Genomic DNA, 17,304 nt, shown 5'->3' on the forward strand with positions numbered 1-17,304 from the left:
TTCAAAGAGCAAAAAGCAAACGCATACAATAGAGAAACTATTTTATGAAGAATTATTTAGATCAAGTCCTTTCTGGTTAGTAGCAGCAGAGGTAGGGATTCAATGGGTTTTATTTAGACAACCTGCATTAGTACCCCTCCCCCTCTCTCCCACCCTGTTTTCTCTTTCATTCTCTTTTCTGGAGTTTTCTTTGACTCTGGGACTTCTCCCCACTCTCATTAAAGCCTCCTGCCCAGCCCCACTGTCCCCTGCCCAGCCCCAACTTCTAGATTGTCTATCTGCAGTTAACAGCACTCTCCCTCCTGCTTTGAGTTCAGTCATATGAATCTCTGTGTAATATACATATGGTGCTTCTGAAGCCTTCTGCACATGTTCACCCTCCGGGGCTGTGTCACAGTTCTTTAAAAACTGAGTCGGTAAATGTTTTTGGTCATTCAGGAGACTGGGTGGACCCCCATTAACATGGATCTGATTTCTGTGTGATTTTGGTGTAATAGAACATCCTCCTCCATGGATACTAGCCTTCTGCTCTCCATGTGTTTGTACATTTGACTATCAGCCCAGGAACAGAGAGGATGGCAGGCCACAGCAAGAGCCAGAAGAAACATTACAGGCCTCTGAGCAGAGAAGACGACGTGTAGATTGGCATGGCCCCCACACCTTTGGTTTGTGGTGGGGGTATGATTGATTACCTCTACTGCAGTGCTAGCAAAGCCTCATGGCTTTTCAAGTTTATTGTATTCAAGACCATAGTCTAGGGCTTATAGAAACCAGGCAATAGGCTAAAGAAAACCATCTATTGGCCTAAATTCTACTACTCTCATCCTCAACCTTTTTCATTAATGTAGGTTGGAATAGGAATGGGAGAAGTGTTGAATTCTGTTTATTGTGGCTAGAAAAAAACACATTCCTCTAACAGGATGTGTGCCTGTATCGGGATATACATCCTTCCCCTCACCTCAATTAAAATCAGAGTAGTTAAAATAAGGTGAACATGAGTAAATTCATTCAGATAAATACTTTTTATCTAAAAGCAATTTGCACTGTACATAGGACGTAGGAGATTTGTTTAAATGTATATACCAACCTCTGAATAGTCCCAAGATTTTTTTCTTAATGTTTAATAATGCATTTTTTATAATTTGCCATCTTCAGTTAAAAAAAAGGCCTCAAAGGGAAGTGTCCAATTGAGGTTTTATATTCTCTACCAAACTATAGTAATAGGGAGCAGGACTTGGGTGCAGATTGAGGAGGAAAATGTTAAGAGGTTGGAAATTTGGTATTGCAATGTTTAGTGGAAAGGGATTTGGACTTAGTGAATATGGGGTTGAGTCTCAGTTCTGCTCTACTGTGTGACCTTGGACAAGTCACTGAAAGTCTCTGAATCTCACTTTAGTTATCTTTAACATGGGGGAAACAGTCTTGATCTCACAGGGTTCTCAGTATCCACGGAGGGTAATGGATTTGGAAACGATATTAGTATATTTTCTGCTACTGTAACAGAACATCACAGGCTAAGTAATGGATAAAGAACTGAAGTTTATTTAGCTCATGGTTTTGGAGGCTGGGGAGTCCAAAAGCGTAACACCAGCATCTGGGGAAGGCCTTGTGCTGAGTTACCCTGTGGCAGAAGGGCAAGAGTGTGCCTTAGACAGGAAGAAAGTCGGTTGATCTCATCCTTTTATTGGGAGCCCACTCTTATGATAGCTAACTTACTTTCAGGATAACTGTATCAAACCATCCACGAGGGCCACTCTCATGACCTAATTACCTCTTAAAGGTTCCACCTCTTAATACTATACTGTTACAGTGGCCATTAAATTTCAACATGAGTTTGGACATTCAAACTATAACAGAAATGCATTGTAAATTATGGAGCACTGTACAAATGAGAGTTGTCACAATTATTGTTCCTGTAGTTAAGCCAGACCCGTGAGCACTGTGTTGTCAGTGTCATCAATTTTTTGGAAAACTCTTTCCTAGTCTGTATTGATCCACCTGATTGAGTTGTTTGGTTATAAAGTCAGACTTGAACAGAAGCAAGGTAATAAATGATCACACAATCATTGCCTTCTTTTTTTTTTTTTTTTTTTTTTTGGGCAGTTTTGCTCTTGTTGCCCAGGCTGGAGTGCAATGGCATGGTCTTGGCTCACAGCAACCTCTGCCTACTTGGTTCAAGTGATTCTCCTGCCTCAGCCTCCCAAGTAGCTGGGACTACAAGCGTGCACCACCATGACTGGCTAATTTTGTATTTTTAGTAGAGACAGGGTTTTATTATGTTGGCCAGGCTGGTCTCAAACTCCAGACCTCAGGTGATCTGTCTACCACAGCCTCCCAAAGTGCTGGGATTACAGGTGTGAGCCACCATGCCTGGCCGTGCCTTCTTTTTTAAATTATGTTTTACTTTATCTAACACTTGCTTTGTTGTTTTTTTTCTGTGGTCTTGGGGCTGGATTGGGAGTAGGTGTGGGGGAGGAAAGGAAGGAGTAAATAAGGAGGGGTCATTTTTCTCTGAGGATCTCACCATTTCTGAGGGTAAAGTCTACATGGAAATGAGCACTGGGAGACTGACATCCTTGTTTTGACCCTTTGGCCTTTTTTCTGGGCCTTAGTTTCCTCATCTGCAAAATGGGAGCTGAAGCTGTAAGGTCCTACTCACTTGTAGCCTTTTGTAGATGTGAGATCACAAGCATGAAGGAACCAATGTCCTTAACAGAAGATAGGTTAGCATGTTTCAGGGGCTGCTATAGGGGAGCTGATGGGGGAAAATGATAGGAGGGAGGTACTTGGAGATGCCTCAGGGAGGACATGGGTGTTTTTCCATAGATTATTCTTTCTGATTGGGAGAAATATCTTTAAATATTTGGATGGGCTTATTTGCATGTTTTTGTCAAGAAGGTCAGTGGTTCACCAGAGTGTACACCCCGTTTCCTCGCCAGTTTCTAGAAGCCTTGCTCTGTTGTATGGATGCCAGCTCTGGCACCGCAAACACACACAGTGAATATATGTACTGTGTTTTCAGTAGAATCCTTGCACTGTCTTGGGAATGTGAGCAGCCTGTTCCTCTCTTCCCAACAGGGCTGGGATACTCTGATCCCCTTCCTCAGGGTTCCCCTGATGGATGCAGCTTATCCCAGGTTGACCGAGTAAAGTGGGCCAGAGAGGAAGCTGTAGTCACTGCAAGCGAGCGGCCTGTCCCTGCTGGGCAGGAAACCTAGAGTGATGAATGGGGCTGGATGAAGTCATCCTGCTCCTCCAATCAGACTGCTCGGAGAGAGCCAGGGGCCTCTGCAGATCCAGCCAGGCTGCCGGCTGCTCTCATGTACCTTTAGACAGAGGCTGTGAGTCTCTGGGAGTGGAGTGGGGGTGTGTGAACCGCCCGCTCCTGGCTCCTGTGTAGGCCTCAGTCAGTCTGAATGTTATTGCAAGGTGAGTGGCTTCAGCGGGCGAATTTCTCTCCTTTTGCATTCTCCACCTTGCCGTGCCAGGCTCCGGCTTTGTGGCTCCGGCACTTCCTTGCACAGCACCTTTCTGCTTCCAGCTGAGTGCCTGCACCTTCTTGAGGTTCTCACACCCTCCTGTCCGCCACCAGCCGCTGACCTTCTCCCTTCCTGCTCCCCCTGGCTCTTGCTCTTTACCTGCCAGCTGGCCTCTTCCCACATGCCCCCCTCATCCTGACCTGTGGGTACCAGTTGGCGGGGTGATGGGAGGGCGTGCCTCCGTCTTTGCGCCCTCTCCCTCTCAACAGGGGGAGCCTGGGAAGACCCACACTTCGCTCCTGGGAAGAAGTACCAGGCCAGGGGAGGTGCCCCCTGACTCAGCCTCCTGGGCATCTGTGGAACACAGACAGGAGACAGGGCCCCCCTGCTTGCTGTGGACCTCCAGACTCTGACCTCTTACCCAGAAACTGAGGAAGTCCCAGGGGGCCAGAGAGTGGAAATAGGTGTCTTATTTTCCCCAGCCTTCCAGAGGGGTGGTTTGTTCTCCGTGGGTGGACGTTTGTGACTCTGCCTTTTCTCTCTGGATGGTGCCGCTGCTCCTTAGGCCAAGCAGAGATCATGGAGCCGGCTGACATGGCGACAGCAAAGGTAGGATGGAAATGCTGCCGGCCGCACTGTGCGTAAGTGGCTTCGCTTGGCGAGTTCTGCCTTTGGTTCACTTTTCTCTCTCCTCCTCTCCCTCAGCCCGCCACTCGTGAGCATCCAGGGGCTGTGTCAGAGTGGAGGGAAATGTGAGCACCAAGACCTCAGGAGAGGCGAGGAGGTGCCAGGTCCTACAAAGCACATGCCCCACCTTGGTGTGCTTGGAAGTCGGAGTGGGTGGATGAGGGGTGCAGGGTGGGGGGTGGAGGTATCTGTAGCTTTCATCTGCACTCACTTATATGTCCATCTTTTTCTTTAGCCTTGCCCTATTTTTTGTTTCTCTTTATCCTGTCTCTTTTTCAGTTATGCCTCTCTTTTACTCTCTCTCTCTCCGTCTTCTTCCTCTGCTTCTTCTCTGCACTGCATTCCATTTGTGCAACCTCCACACTTTCTTTTCACCTTCTGTTTGCTTCTCCTTCCCTTCTCCCTGTTGTATAAGGAATGGGTGGGGTTGGTGCGGGCTGGACAGTCTTAAGAGCAGAGACTGCCTCTCATCCTGCAGCAGACGTTGGCCTTGGGATTGGAGAGGAGTTTGTATGTGAGTGTCAGATGCTGCCGCTGGCCCCGCCCACTGCTCGCCGGATGCCCCAATGGCAGTGCGGGCCCGGTCACCTCCAGGGAATGGGGCCTGGGTGCTGCGCTGCTCAAACCCTGTGGGCACGCTAGAGGGCGTTCCTGAGATAGCTTTCAAATCTCTCCTGGCTCCTGCTTGCAATTTGAAATTTGCTTTTCTGTGTATTTTTCCAAACAAGGAGTTAGAGCCATTGGGAGTAGATGGGGGCATCTAAGGAGGCTGAGTCTGTGCAGCCCCAACCCCAGCTCCAGTGTGCAGGGAGAGATATGTAATCCTTCGAGAATATCTCAGCCCTTCATTTGGGAGCTTTGCTTTTTGGCCAGATGGCAGGGTCTCCTTTCTCTCAGAGATGGAAGACTGGACAAGGCTTAGGCTTCTGGAGCAGGTTGGGTACCCTGTGTTGTGTATGGAGGAGAGAATGAGAGAGGAGGCCCAAGCGGCAAGCCTGCTGCCAGCCTGAACCGGCAGGAATGTGTTAACAGTGGTTAGAACATGTCTCTGGGAATCATAGAACTTGGTTTTCTGCTCCTCCCAGCCCTACAGGCTGTGTGATCAGATCCGAGTCACTTAACTTCTCTGGACTTCCATCTCCTGGTCTGCACAAAGGTGAAAATTACACACATCTGTTGTTTTAATCCGTTTAGATCTGTCAAATTCTCAGTTTTCTTAGAAAGGAACCAGAGAGAGCGAATATAGAGAACAGGTCTCCCTGGACCCATTCTCTCCTCTGTCTCCCCTTCCTCTCTCTTTTCCTTTCTTCCACAAACATCTGAATAGCCCCTTTGAATATGGGGTGGTGCAAAGTGCTTGTACTACCTTGACAGTGGGCAGTGGCGATCATGAAAGCAGGCATCTGCAACTGTGTTTGGATCCCAAACTGCTGCAAACAGTTTGCTATCTGGTGGGAATGCTGCTGTCTGTCTTCACCAGGGCCTTGCAAAGCCTCTAGTGAACTAGCTCTTGAAGTTGTAGGTAGTTTGTTATCAATCAGCTGGTTCTCAGGGGATGGTGGTGGCAAGTGTTCTGGAAAAGGTGTGGTTTGGGGATTTGGGGGATTTATTCTGTGGCTAGTTTGGAAAGGTCTGTTTAGTTTGTATTTGCATATGGAGGCAGAAACAGCCTGATTTTACTTAGGCCCTTGCTATCCCTTAGTCCAGATTGCACATGATCTAAGCAGGTATAGCATCAGATGTTAGAGATGAATCATTCCTTTTTTATTTTCTACAAAAAATGAAAAATTAGCCAGGTGTGGTGGCATGCACCTGTAGTCCCAGCTACTCAGGAGGCTGAGGCATTTACTTTCAGGACCTTGACCAAGAGAGAATCTGATTGGCTAACAGAAACCGATGTCATTTCAAAGCAGCATTGTGAATCTTTTTTTGTTTTTAACCTTCTCTAATCCGGACCCTTTGGAAGTTTACTTCAGGCGTTTTCAGTCTGTGCCTGTGAACCATTCAGGACTCTGAATGGACTTTAGGAGAGGGTCCATGAGCCCCCTTCATTGGTAGGCAGAATTTTGTATCTCTGTACATTTTTCTGGGGAGAGTATCCTTGGCTTTCGTCAGCAACCCAGGAGGCTTATTACTCAAAAAAGTTTAAGAACTTTTAACTGATCAAGATGCTCCCATAAAGAGCCTATTTGTATAGTCTAGGTACAAAGCCCAGGTACAAGAGGAACTTATATATTACGGCCAATGTCCTGGAATCTCTGATAATGCATAAAAGCAGTTTGTAAGTAATTTACATATAGCTTGAATATCACTTTTTAAATGTCTAAATACTTGAAAAATGTATCCCCCTTATCTCAGGCTTCCCTTTTTATTTCTGAGATACTATTCCCAGAATTTCCCCTAGCTGCAATGTACTGGGTTAAATTACCCTGGAATGAAATAGCTTTTGATGGAGGTGTGGTCAGTCTTATGACAACATTCCCTATTAGACTCTTCAGTTCCTGGAGTAGAGCTTTTAGAGGTGTGACTTCACTTTCCGGAGTCTGGATTTTGAGGTTCTGTTACTCCACTGCATTGTCATAGTACTACTCTTTTTTTTTTTAAGTTTGCACCTCAGACTAGGGCCATCTGATAGCCTGACCTGACTGTGTTAAAATATGTAGATGATGAATTGTTACTGAGAGTTAGTTTCCTTCTTTTCTTTCTTTCTATCTCTTTCTTTCTTTCTTTTCCTTCCTTCCTTCTTTCCTTCCTTCCTTCCTTCTCTTTCTCTCTTTCTTTCTTTCTTTCTTTCTTTCTTTCTTTCTTTCTTTCTTTCTTTCTTTCTTTTTCTTTCTTTTCTTCTTTCACAGGGTCTCTATTTCCTAGGCTGCAGTGCAGTGCTGCAATCATGGCTCACTGCAACCTCAACTTTTTGGGCTCAAGTGATCCTCCTGCCTCAACCTCCTGAGCAGCTGGGACTACAGGTGCATGCCACCACACATGGCTAATTTTTTATTTTTTGTAGAAATGGAGTCTCACTATGTTGCCCAGGCTGGTCTTGAACTCCTGGGCTCAAGCAATTCTGCCACCTTGGCCTCCCAAAGTGCTGGGATTATAGGCTTGAGCGACTGTGCTTGGCAAGAGTTTTTGTCTTAACTTTGAGAAAAGAGGTTAGGGAGCATTAATTAACCCATTCATTCACCAGAGGTTTATTAAATGCTGACTGTATGCCAGTGGAGAGAGTTCAGCATGGAGAGCTTAGAGATGGGTAGTTCACAATCACTGTGAAGAGATGTTCATGGGTCCTCGGGGGAGACAGACAAGTAAACAAATTATGGCAACACAAGGTAATAGCTTCGAAATCAGGGAAGCAAGAATTACTTGACTGGGCAGTTCATAAAGGGCTTTGTAAAGAAAGTTACATTTGATCTGAGACCTGAAGTGTGGGTGGGAATTTATCAGGTGGACAAGAGAGGAAAGATGATGTGGCTGTGATTTCGAGTTGGACATATCTAGGTTCAAATGCTGACCCTGTTGCTTTCTGGCTCTGTGAACTTGAGTGAGTTATCTTGGCTTTCCCTGGTCTCAGTTTCCTCATTTGTCCATGAGGTCACCATCAATACACCGGGATTGTCATGAGGATTAAATGCAATGTCTTAGGATTAATGCCTGGCACACTGCAGATAGTCACTGAATGGTGGCTATGGGTGCAGAGATCTGTTAGAGAATAGTAGGCCCAGGATGGACATGGCAGGGCCCAGGGCACGACAAGTAGCTTGGCAGGACTGGCGCTTAGGATGCATGTGGAAGACAAGAGGCAAATGTCAAAACCAGAAACAAAAGCAGGGAGCTGACACGCTGTGAAAGCCCGTGCAGTGCTGAGACTGCATAGACACTGCGAACAGTTGAAGGACTTCGAGGTATCATCAGATTTGCTTTTGAGAAAGTACTCTCGCTCCAAGGTAGACAAGTAAGATAACTGCCTCATTTTGCTCCATCTCTGATAACTTTATTATTATTATTATTTTTACATCTATCTCTCCCCACTAGACTGTGAGCTCCTTGAGGACAGTGATTGTGTGTTTTGTTTCTTAATTCACAGAAACCCTGGCACTTAGCATTTTACTTGGCAGATGATAGATGCTCAATACATATTTGGTGAATGAACAAATAGGAGAGGGTAACTGCAACTGCAAACCTAAAGGTAAGAATTGAAAGGCAGGTGAACGCTGACAGCAAAAGCACACTCTAGTCATATTTCAGGTGCTAGAATTGACACGACGTAGTTCCTAATTAAATGGGAGATGGAAGAGGAGGAGTCTAGGGTGAATCATTGGTTTCTGACTGGGTGACTTGGTAGCTGGTGGTGTGATTTGGGATTGATACAGGACGTCACAGTTGGGAGGAGACAGTGGGACAGTGAGGAGTTTCCTTTATTCATACTGGCTCTGAAGAGCCTGTGAGATATCTAGGTGAAGTTGTTCAGGAACAATGAGAAATTTGTGTCTGAGTTTAGGGAGTGGTACTGGTTGAGCATCCCAGATCTGAATATCTGAAATTAGAAATGCTTCCAAACCTGAAACGTATTGAGTGCCAACATGCCATTCAAAGGCAATACTCATTAGAGCATTTCAGACTTCAGATTTGACTATGTATCCTGCAAATATTCCAAAATCCAAAAAAAATCAGATGCCCTATCACAGCAGTTGAGAGGCAGAGGCTCTCCTCATAGGGTGAGGTCTTAGAACGGAGAGCCTTATTCATAGAGGAGTCTGAACTTCTGGATTTTGTGGAGAGATTGAAAAAAATTGGCGGACCAGCACAGAATTACCAGTTATTTATTTTACCTATGAAAGCTAGCAACTAAACTAAAATATAGAACTACCACCACTATGTATATGTATAATTAAAGAATATTTAAACACAAAATTTTAAAAGGTCATGCTGTCAATATATTCAAACTTTTTTTTTTTTTTTTTTTTTTTCTTTTGAGGCAGTCTTGCACTGTCTCCCAGGCTGGAGTGCAGTAGCATGATCTCAGCTCATTGCAACCTCTGCCTCCGAGGCTCCAGCAATCCTCCTGCCTCAGCCTCCTATGTAGCTGGGACCACAGGTGGGCAACACCACGCCCAGCTAATTTTTGTATTTTTAGTAGAGATGAGGGTTTCACCATATTGCCCAGTCTAGTCTCAAATGCCTGAGCTCAAGTGATCTGCCCACCTCGGCCTCCCAAAGTGCCAGGATTACAGGTGTGAGCCCCCGCACCCAGCCAACATATTTAACCTTTTGGTGTTTACCACATTGTCCTAATTTTTCTCAATTCGTTACCAATCCATGTAAAAACCCCATCATGGTACACGCCAGCACACAAGTGCCACTGGATCATCAAAGGTAGCTAGTGGCTTAGTGCATGGAAGAGCATTTACTGAATACGCTGGTCACAAAATGGATGGAAGCTGAACCCTTTGGTTTACTCATGATATGTCAGTCTCATGTCTGTTGTGATGTTGAGAGAAGGTAGTGGGTATCTGTGCCTGAAACAACTTAAAGCTTCCCCTGCCCTAACCTTAGGGCACTGTTGAGAAAATGTCCCGGTGACTGGAAATGAAACTGTCTAAAATCGAACTCATTAGATGCTCCATCCAAGTAAACCTGTATTTATTGGCAGTGATAGTAGCAATATGTTCCGAAGGCACTATTTCTGGACACCTCTCATGCAAATAGGAAGCTCTTGTCTCCATAAAGGATGATGACAAATATTGGATCCTTTTTCTGGCTCTTTTATGTTAAGACCAGACTAATCAAGAAATATCACGGACAGACTTAATGTAAGTCCGCTGAGACTATTCACCATTACTTGTCTGTTAATTAAAAAAAAAATTGGTATAATGATTACAAACCTATGTTCGTTTTGGAAGACAGAGATAATATGTCCTTCTGATTAGATACGTGTCTCTTAGAGACTTATTGCCTTATATTTTAAGTTAGTGTTATTTAATATAGTTTAATGTCCATCTTTTATCTTCCTTATTGGATTATTAACTTGAGATCAAGGAGAACTCTGGATCTAACTTTGAAATACCATTGTGACTTGCTTGGGTCATGAACATATTAGATGCTCCATAAGTATGGTACTGTTTTTGAGACGGAGTCTCACTCTGTCACCCAGGCTGGAGAGCAATGGCACGATCTTGGCTCACTGCACCCTCCACCTTCTGGGCTCAAGCAATTCTCCTGCCTCAGCCTCCCGAGTAGCTGGGATTACAGGTGCCCACCACCACGTCCAGCTAATTTTTGTGTTTTTAGTAGAGACGGGGTTTCACCATGTTCGCCAGGCTGGTTTCAAACTCCTGACCTCAAATGATCCACCTGTCTCAGCCTCCCAAAGTGCTGAGATTACAGGCATGAGCCACTGCACCCAGCCGTAAGTACAGTTCTTATTGAAAAAATAAACAGCTGATTGACCTAACAGAAAGAGCACAAAACAATGCAAAAATATGCCCAACAAAATAGGAAAAATTGGAAAATTTGTTGACATAAAGGAGAAAAAGTAGATTAGGAGCAGGAAGTGGAGCCTGTGGTTCCTGTAGTGCGTAGTGGTGGTTCTGTGGACACGGGTTGGGAATAATCATAGCAGTGGTGAAAATGTATTGAGCACTTACTTGCTCTTAGTGTCATCCGCTCCTCGTAGCAACCTAATGGGTGCTTGTCATCCTCACCTTTTTAATGGATGAAGGAGCTGAGGCTTAGAGAAATGGAGTAAGTTGCTCAAGGTCACAGAGCTGTTAAGTATAGATTTGAACTCAAGGCTAATTCTAGAATCCCGGTGCTAAACCACAATACACACCACTGGGGGTGGTGTCAGTCCCTGTTCAATGAAGAATGCGGTTTTTCTGCACTTGTCCTATCATCGAACAATTTCTCTGCCAACAATAAATAGATTCTTATTGTGTCCTTGGGCAGATGACTTTCACTTTTAAAATGAGTTAATGCTCAATTCATCTGTATTTTTAAAAATGGTAATACTGATATGTAATTTAGTGGAAGAAGCAGAAATCCCCATTTGGTGGGAGGACAACAGGAAGCAGCTGGCTGTGGGTGTATGGGTGCCCCCTCCCGGAGAGAACCTGAGTTTATAAGCACCCTCCTGGGTCCCTAACACCATCAGTCACCCTGAATTTCTCCTGAGGATAAACCAGGAGGAGCCATGGGGGTGATTAGAAATGTGCCTTCTTTCTTCCATCTGGCAGGAGAGATGTTTTCTTTTGTTACGTGTGTAATTAGGATGATGAGTGACTTCAGGCGGCTGCCCCTCTCCTGGTTGTGGGGTTTCTCTGAGGTGTGTGCATCTTTCTGACAGCAGGGCTCTTACCTCTTTGAGGCCACCATTAAGTGCAGCAGCAGAAGGGGTCTCGTGATCTGGGACACGGGGATGAGCAAGTGTGCAGAGAAACCAACACTAGTCAGGCAGTCAGGCATTCAGGAAGCGGGAGGAAGATTTTGGAGGTGAAGGGGAAAGTGGGATAGACGGGGAATCCTCTTGGGATTTCCATTGCCAGACAGAGCTCTTATCTCCTCATCAAGACAAAGTCTCCTTGGAGAAGGGATATCGATGGCTGCTTAAACAGGGGGAAGAGAGAGAGCTTAGTTGGGTGTTGCACTGAGTTCAGTGAGGGAGGTGATCCCAATGTGTGGCCTGGCTAAGGAGTTTCCTTACCCCGAGTTGCATGAGGGGGCTTGTGATTCTCAGGTATGGTGTTTTTACCTTTTACTTTTTCCTCTTTTTACCAATTACAACCTTATAGAGCGGCTAGCAATGGCAGTACTAACAGGAAGATAACTAGACCTCACTGAGCCTGTGTGTCTTGTGTTAAGTGTGGTTTAGCACTTCACTGGGCTGCCGTGAGAATCACTGGGCATGAGGTCTGTGCAACCACTTTAGATTCTAGAGTGATCAGAGGATCAGAGCCATCCACGGAAGCCCTGGCTGCCTCAGTCTTGCTTCCTCCCCTTCCTAGGGGCAGAACGAAGCTGAGTGGAATTTGGCTTTGATATTGCTCATCCTGTTTATTGCCTGAAGAAATATTCCGGATTAGCAGATTGTGAAGGAGGGGCAAAGAAGCCTGGCGGGAGGTGATTCTATTCATTTTATTTTTTAACTCCAGTGCCTTCAGTAAATCCAGGAGGTCATAGGAGCAGAATGAAGCATTCTTGAAGAAAACAGCTCCACTTTGCTCTGCCCCCAAGCCTGCCACCCTTTGCCAGCCCTCTGGCCGGGTGCCTGCCCTGCACAGCGCTGTTTTACCCAGACGGTGGGCCTGGAGGGCAGGGGTGTGCATAAGGGTACCAAGGATAGGAAGGGAGGGGCTGGCTTTGGAGGCTCCAAGCTGGGAGCTGACACAGATGAACAGGCTAGAAGGCGAGGCCAATGCCTGCAGCTCACACTGTCACCCCAGAGCCAGTGACTAATAGTGGCAGAGGGTGGGGAGAGGAGAGTGCCAAGGGAGGGAGAGGACAGGGAAGTGGTGGGGAGCACCTGATCAGGGTGCAGCCCTGGCCATCTGCTGGTCAGCTCACACAGGCTCTCTATTGAGTGCAGTTTGGAAGCGGATTTTGGCTGGAGGACTAGAAAGAGGCTTGTTGTGGAAATGGAGTGTTTAGGAGGCTGCTCCTCCCCCGCTGCTCCTCTCTCACTTGCTTCCTGACCTCCAAAATGCTCCTTAAATATAACACTCTCAACGCCTGATGACTCCCCTGCCTAGCTTGGAGCTTTGATTCCCCAACGTGTGACTGCAGCACTGCTCTGCCCCAGATTCCCAGCAACTAGAGGCATGCAGCTATGCCCCTGTACTGCAGCGCTGCTGCGCTCCTGCTCCTGGAGCAAAGAGGGGCACGTAGGGAGAGCAGCACAGGCTTGAGCTGGAAGGAGAGCCTCAGGGATCCTGTTGTTTATTTTCTGCTCCAGATAGGGAGCCAGAGGCTTGGAGTGGCTTACCCAAGGTCATGGGATTCTGGTGGTGGAAAGAGCTCCAGATGAGGAGGTGGGAGGCAGGAGGGCTGAATGCTCCCTTGGCTTCTGCCACTCAGTGGCGGAAGCCTGAGATGGGACCTAATATTGTGGCATTTGAGTTCACAGCTTCCAGGTTCCCCTTGGCCGGATGGCCCTGGGTGTCTGCAGGCAAGGTCAACAGCAGCATGCTCTGGTGACCTCTTACCATTCTAGTCCCCATTTATGGATGAGGCAAGAAACACCAATCATGTTTTTGTTGGATTAGGAAAGGAATTGTACCAGGGTAGGCGAGACTTTAAGACTCATAGGAGACCAACGGAAAGTCAAAGCAGCTGAAATCAAAAGGAAAAAGCTGAACTGTTTCCAGCCTCCATTCTAAACCCAGTAAAGTTCAGAAGAAACCGTGGTAACAAGAGACTTGGAGTAATACAAATCAAACCAACTTCATGTTCATTAAATTAGTGGACTCAGAAAGGCCAATTTTTGTGAAAGTATAGTTGTAAAAATGCAGGTAACACAAAATATTGTCTATACCCCTGTGCCCCGCCCCCTCTTTATCAAGCCTGTTTATAAAAACCCAAAAGGGATTGGTGTTCAGTTGTTTTCTAAATACTCTGTTTATTTTTAAATTGTTTGCATTGAATAGTTAGCTAATACAAAATAATATATAGGGGGGCGCGATGGCTCACACCCGTAATCCTAGCACTTTGGGAGACCAAGGCAGGTGGATTGCTTGAACCCAGGAGTTCAAGCACAGCCTGGGCAACACAGCGAAACCCCATCTCTACAAAAAGTAAAAATAAAAAAAAATTAGTTGGGCATGGTGGTGCGTGTCTGCAATCCCAGCTATTCAGGAAGCTGAGGTGGGAGAATCACTGGAGCCCAGGAGGTGGAGGCTGCAGTGAGCCGTTGTCATGCTACTGCACTCCAGCCTGGGCAACAGAGTGAGACCCTGTCAAAAAAAAAAAAAAAAAGAAAGAACGAAAAAAGAAAATAAATAATATTTATAAAATATATAAAATATGTGTAAAGTATAAAGAACAAATGACAATTGCAGGAGTACCTCTCACCTGTTCTGCCCCATTGCATGTGACTGATTTATGCATTTTCAATGCTGTGTACTGTTCCACCTTAAGAAAATAACACAAGGCATGTATCCTTTCTGTTGATAGACATTTGTTTTCAGAGTTTTTGTTTTGCTTTTGCTGTTACATGGAGTGCTATTTAAAGTTTTTCATGTATCCCTCTGAATGTGAGTTGCTTCCATTATTGGAGTAGAACTGTTAGATGTTAGAGTATGCAATCATCCAACTTTATTACATAATACCACATAATTTTCTTAGGGAGTTGAACCAGTATATACTCCCACTAGCTCCTTTCCAACACTTGATATTATTTGACTTTTTAATTTTTGTCAATGGGATGAGTATGTGATGACATCTCACCAGAGTTCCAATTTATATTTTCCTGAGTACTAATGGATTGAGCTCCTTTTTATATAGTTTATTGCTTTCTTTTCTGAAAATGCTAACTCAAATCATTTGTCTATTTTTAGAATTATCTTTCTTTTTCTCATTGGTTTGTAGGGATTTTTAATAAATTCTGCGAACAATTCCTTTCTCAAGCAATATATGTTGCACATATTTTCTCTTAGAACAGCCTTGTCTTTTCTCTCTATGATCTCTTTGGATGATCAGAAGTTTTTAACTTTGCTGTGGCTGAATCTATCATTTTTTTCCTTTATGGGCATTGTTTTTGGGTCAGTTGTTTAGGAAACTCTCAGGGTACAATCAGTGTAAGAGTTGGTTTGTGATTATGATTTATCAGAGGAGATTATTCTTCCTCCTTTGTTCAACATCAAGGTTTAGGACAGGCAATTTTCCTCTTAGTTCCTGGGCAGCATTTGTACATTTCTTTCAAGTTTATCCTTACAATGAGAGTGTAGTCCACTGGGACCCACTTTATGAGGTAGTTGCCTCTTGATTCTCTCAGCACTTGTGGGCTTTGGGAATTATCTCTAGTGTGCTCTGGGAGGCCATGAAAACTGAAGCCCAGTTTCACTATTTTCTGCCATCACTAAATTTTTGACCTTTAAATATTTCTTACTTTTTTGATAGCTCATCAAGCACTTTAAAATAATTTCTTTTTTTTTCCTATTTTATCTGTGTATATGCCATATTGCCAGACATGGAAGTCTTTGCAGTCTAGTTTCCTCTAAACAATTCTTATCCTTCCTGAAATGCAAATGTCAGGAAGCAGCCAGATTGCAGGGAGTCAGGCAGAAGCAGGAGAATCTGTGTATTCATTCCTAGAGGTTATGTTAGTGCTTGCAATTTATTGGCCAGGAACTTTTCAAACCATGGAGACTGCTTTCCGTGAGAAGATAAAAAGAAGGAAGTTAGATGAGGAACATTTTTCCGTCTCACTTGGTCTTAATCTTTACCTCAGAAAGCACTTCAATGTCTCTTCAAAGCTATGTTTGAATCACCTTTTGAGATTTTCTTTTTCTTTTCTTTTTTTTTTGACGGTCTTGCTCTGTTGCCCAGGCTGGAGTGCAGTGGCGTGATCTCGACTCACTGAAACCTCCGCCTCCCAGGTTCCAGTGATTCTCCTGCCACAGCCTCCCAAGTCTTTGGGATTATAGGCGTGCCCTACCACGGGTGGCTAATTTTTGTATTTTTAATAGAGACGGGCTTTCACCATGTTGGCAAGGCTGGTTTCGAACTCCTAACCTCAGGTGATCCACCCGTCTCGGCCTCCCAAAGTGCTGGGATTACAGGTATGAGCCACCATGCCCAGCCAAGATTTTCTTTATGGACCACAAAAATGGAATCTGTCTCCAGGGCCCTGTGAGAAGCTCTGTTTCAGAAACAAGAAAGAGCCAAGGGGAATTTGAGGCAGATGACGATCACTCAACCCACTGGGCTCTCCTGTTCTTCCTTCTCTTTTGGGTTCCTCACATCACACACAGACACTCAAGCCAGCCAACTCATCGGTAATAGAAGAGATTTAGTCTTGATTTAGTCTCTTTTTTACCTGTTACCTGGATTCTTTTTCTCCTGAGAACATGTAAGCTTTTGTAAACCAGCTTGTCTGACAGAGAAGGAGATTTTTTATAAACATACATAGTGAATAAGAGAATAGGTTTTTGAGCTGGGCACACCTGCATTCAAATTCCAGGCTTGCAGCTTGCTAGCTGTTTGACATTAGGCAAATTAAGGCACTACAGTTAGGCTGGGTGTGGTGGCTCACGCTTGTAATCCCAATACTTTGGGAGGCCGAGGTGGGTGGATCACCTGAGGTCAGGAGTTCAAGACCAGCCTGGTCAACATGGTGAAACCCCATCTCTACTAAAAATACAAAAATTAGCCAGGCATTGTGATGCACGCCTGTAATCCCAGCTACTCAGGAGACTGAGGCAGGAGAATCACTTGAACCCGGCCGGCAGAGGTTGCAATGAGCTAAGATTGCGCCACTGCACTCCAGCCTGGGCGACAGAGTGAGACTCTGTCTCAAAAAAATAAATAAATAAAAAAGACACTACAGTTAGTCTTCAGTGGCATTATCTGAAAAATCATGAGGTACTGCCTTATAACATGGATGTGAAGATTAAGTCAGAGAATGCATGCAAAATGCTTAGCTTGATGCCTGACATAACTAACCCTCAATATACTCTTATTAATAGTTGAGAACAAGTTGACTTTTTGGATTTTTGTTTTTGTGGTTAAAAAAAAAAACAGCTAGAGCAAAAGCCAAAAAATTTTACAGTTACAGTAATACGTTTCTAATACAATACTTGGAAATCTTTGATCCAGGTTTTCTGTTACTTGTGATCAGAGCAGTTGATGGGCCAGGATGAAAATACAGTATTCACATGTACCTGGAGTACTCTCAGTGACATTTGCCTTGGGGCTGGATCACATGACCTGGTATTTCCATTGAGTGAATTATCTAGGTCATAAAGGACAACTCTTTGTACTTGTGGAATCTGTTGCATCCCTTCAATATCTGTGCTGAAAGTATGGCCTGGGTACAGGCTCCAGGAGCTTTAAAAACATAACTTTGGATGTGTTCAGAAGTCCTGGCAGCATTTGGGTTTGTCTGGCATGGGCCTATGGATAGATCAATTCCACAGCAAAGGCTGCT

The 17,304-nt window shown here is 44.9% G+C and overlaps 1 protein-coding gene across 10 annotated transcripts in view; it reads left to right on the top strand.

Moving 5' to 3' along the window:
* The window catches only part of GRAMD1B (GRAM domain containing 1B), a 274,598-nt gene that overhangs the window by 151,495 nt on the left and 105,799 nt on the right, over positions 1 to 17,304 (top strand). The window contains exons 1-2 of one of the 10 annotated variants that reach the window (XM_032167768.2): positions 2,952 to 3,429; positions 4,045 to 4,088. The exons of 8 other annotated variants lie outside the window; for them this stretch is intronic. The gene's annotated coding sequence lies outside the window, so the exon portion shown is untranslated. Of the gene's footprint in view, positions 1 to 2,951; positions 3,430 to 4,044; positions 4,089 to 17,304 lie in introns of those variants that run through there. One more of the 10 variants, XM_058446833.1, reaches the window with a different exon arrangement.

The sequence above is a fragment of the Hylobates moloch genome, unplaced genomic scaffold (genome assembly GCF_009828535.3).
Source record: "Hylobates moloch isolate HMO894 unplaced genomic scaffold, HMol_V3 SCAFFOLD_11, whole genome shotgun sequence".
In the NCBI taxonomy this organism is placed as follows: Eukaryota; Metazoa; Chordata; class Mammalia; order Primates; family Hylobatidae; genus Hylobates; species Hylobates moloch.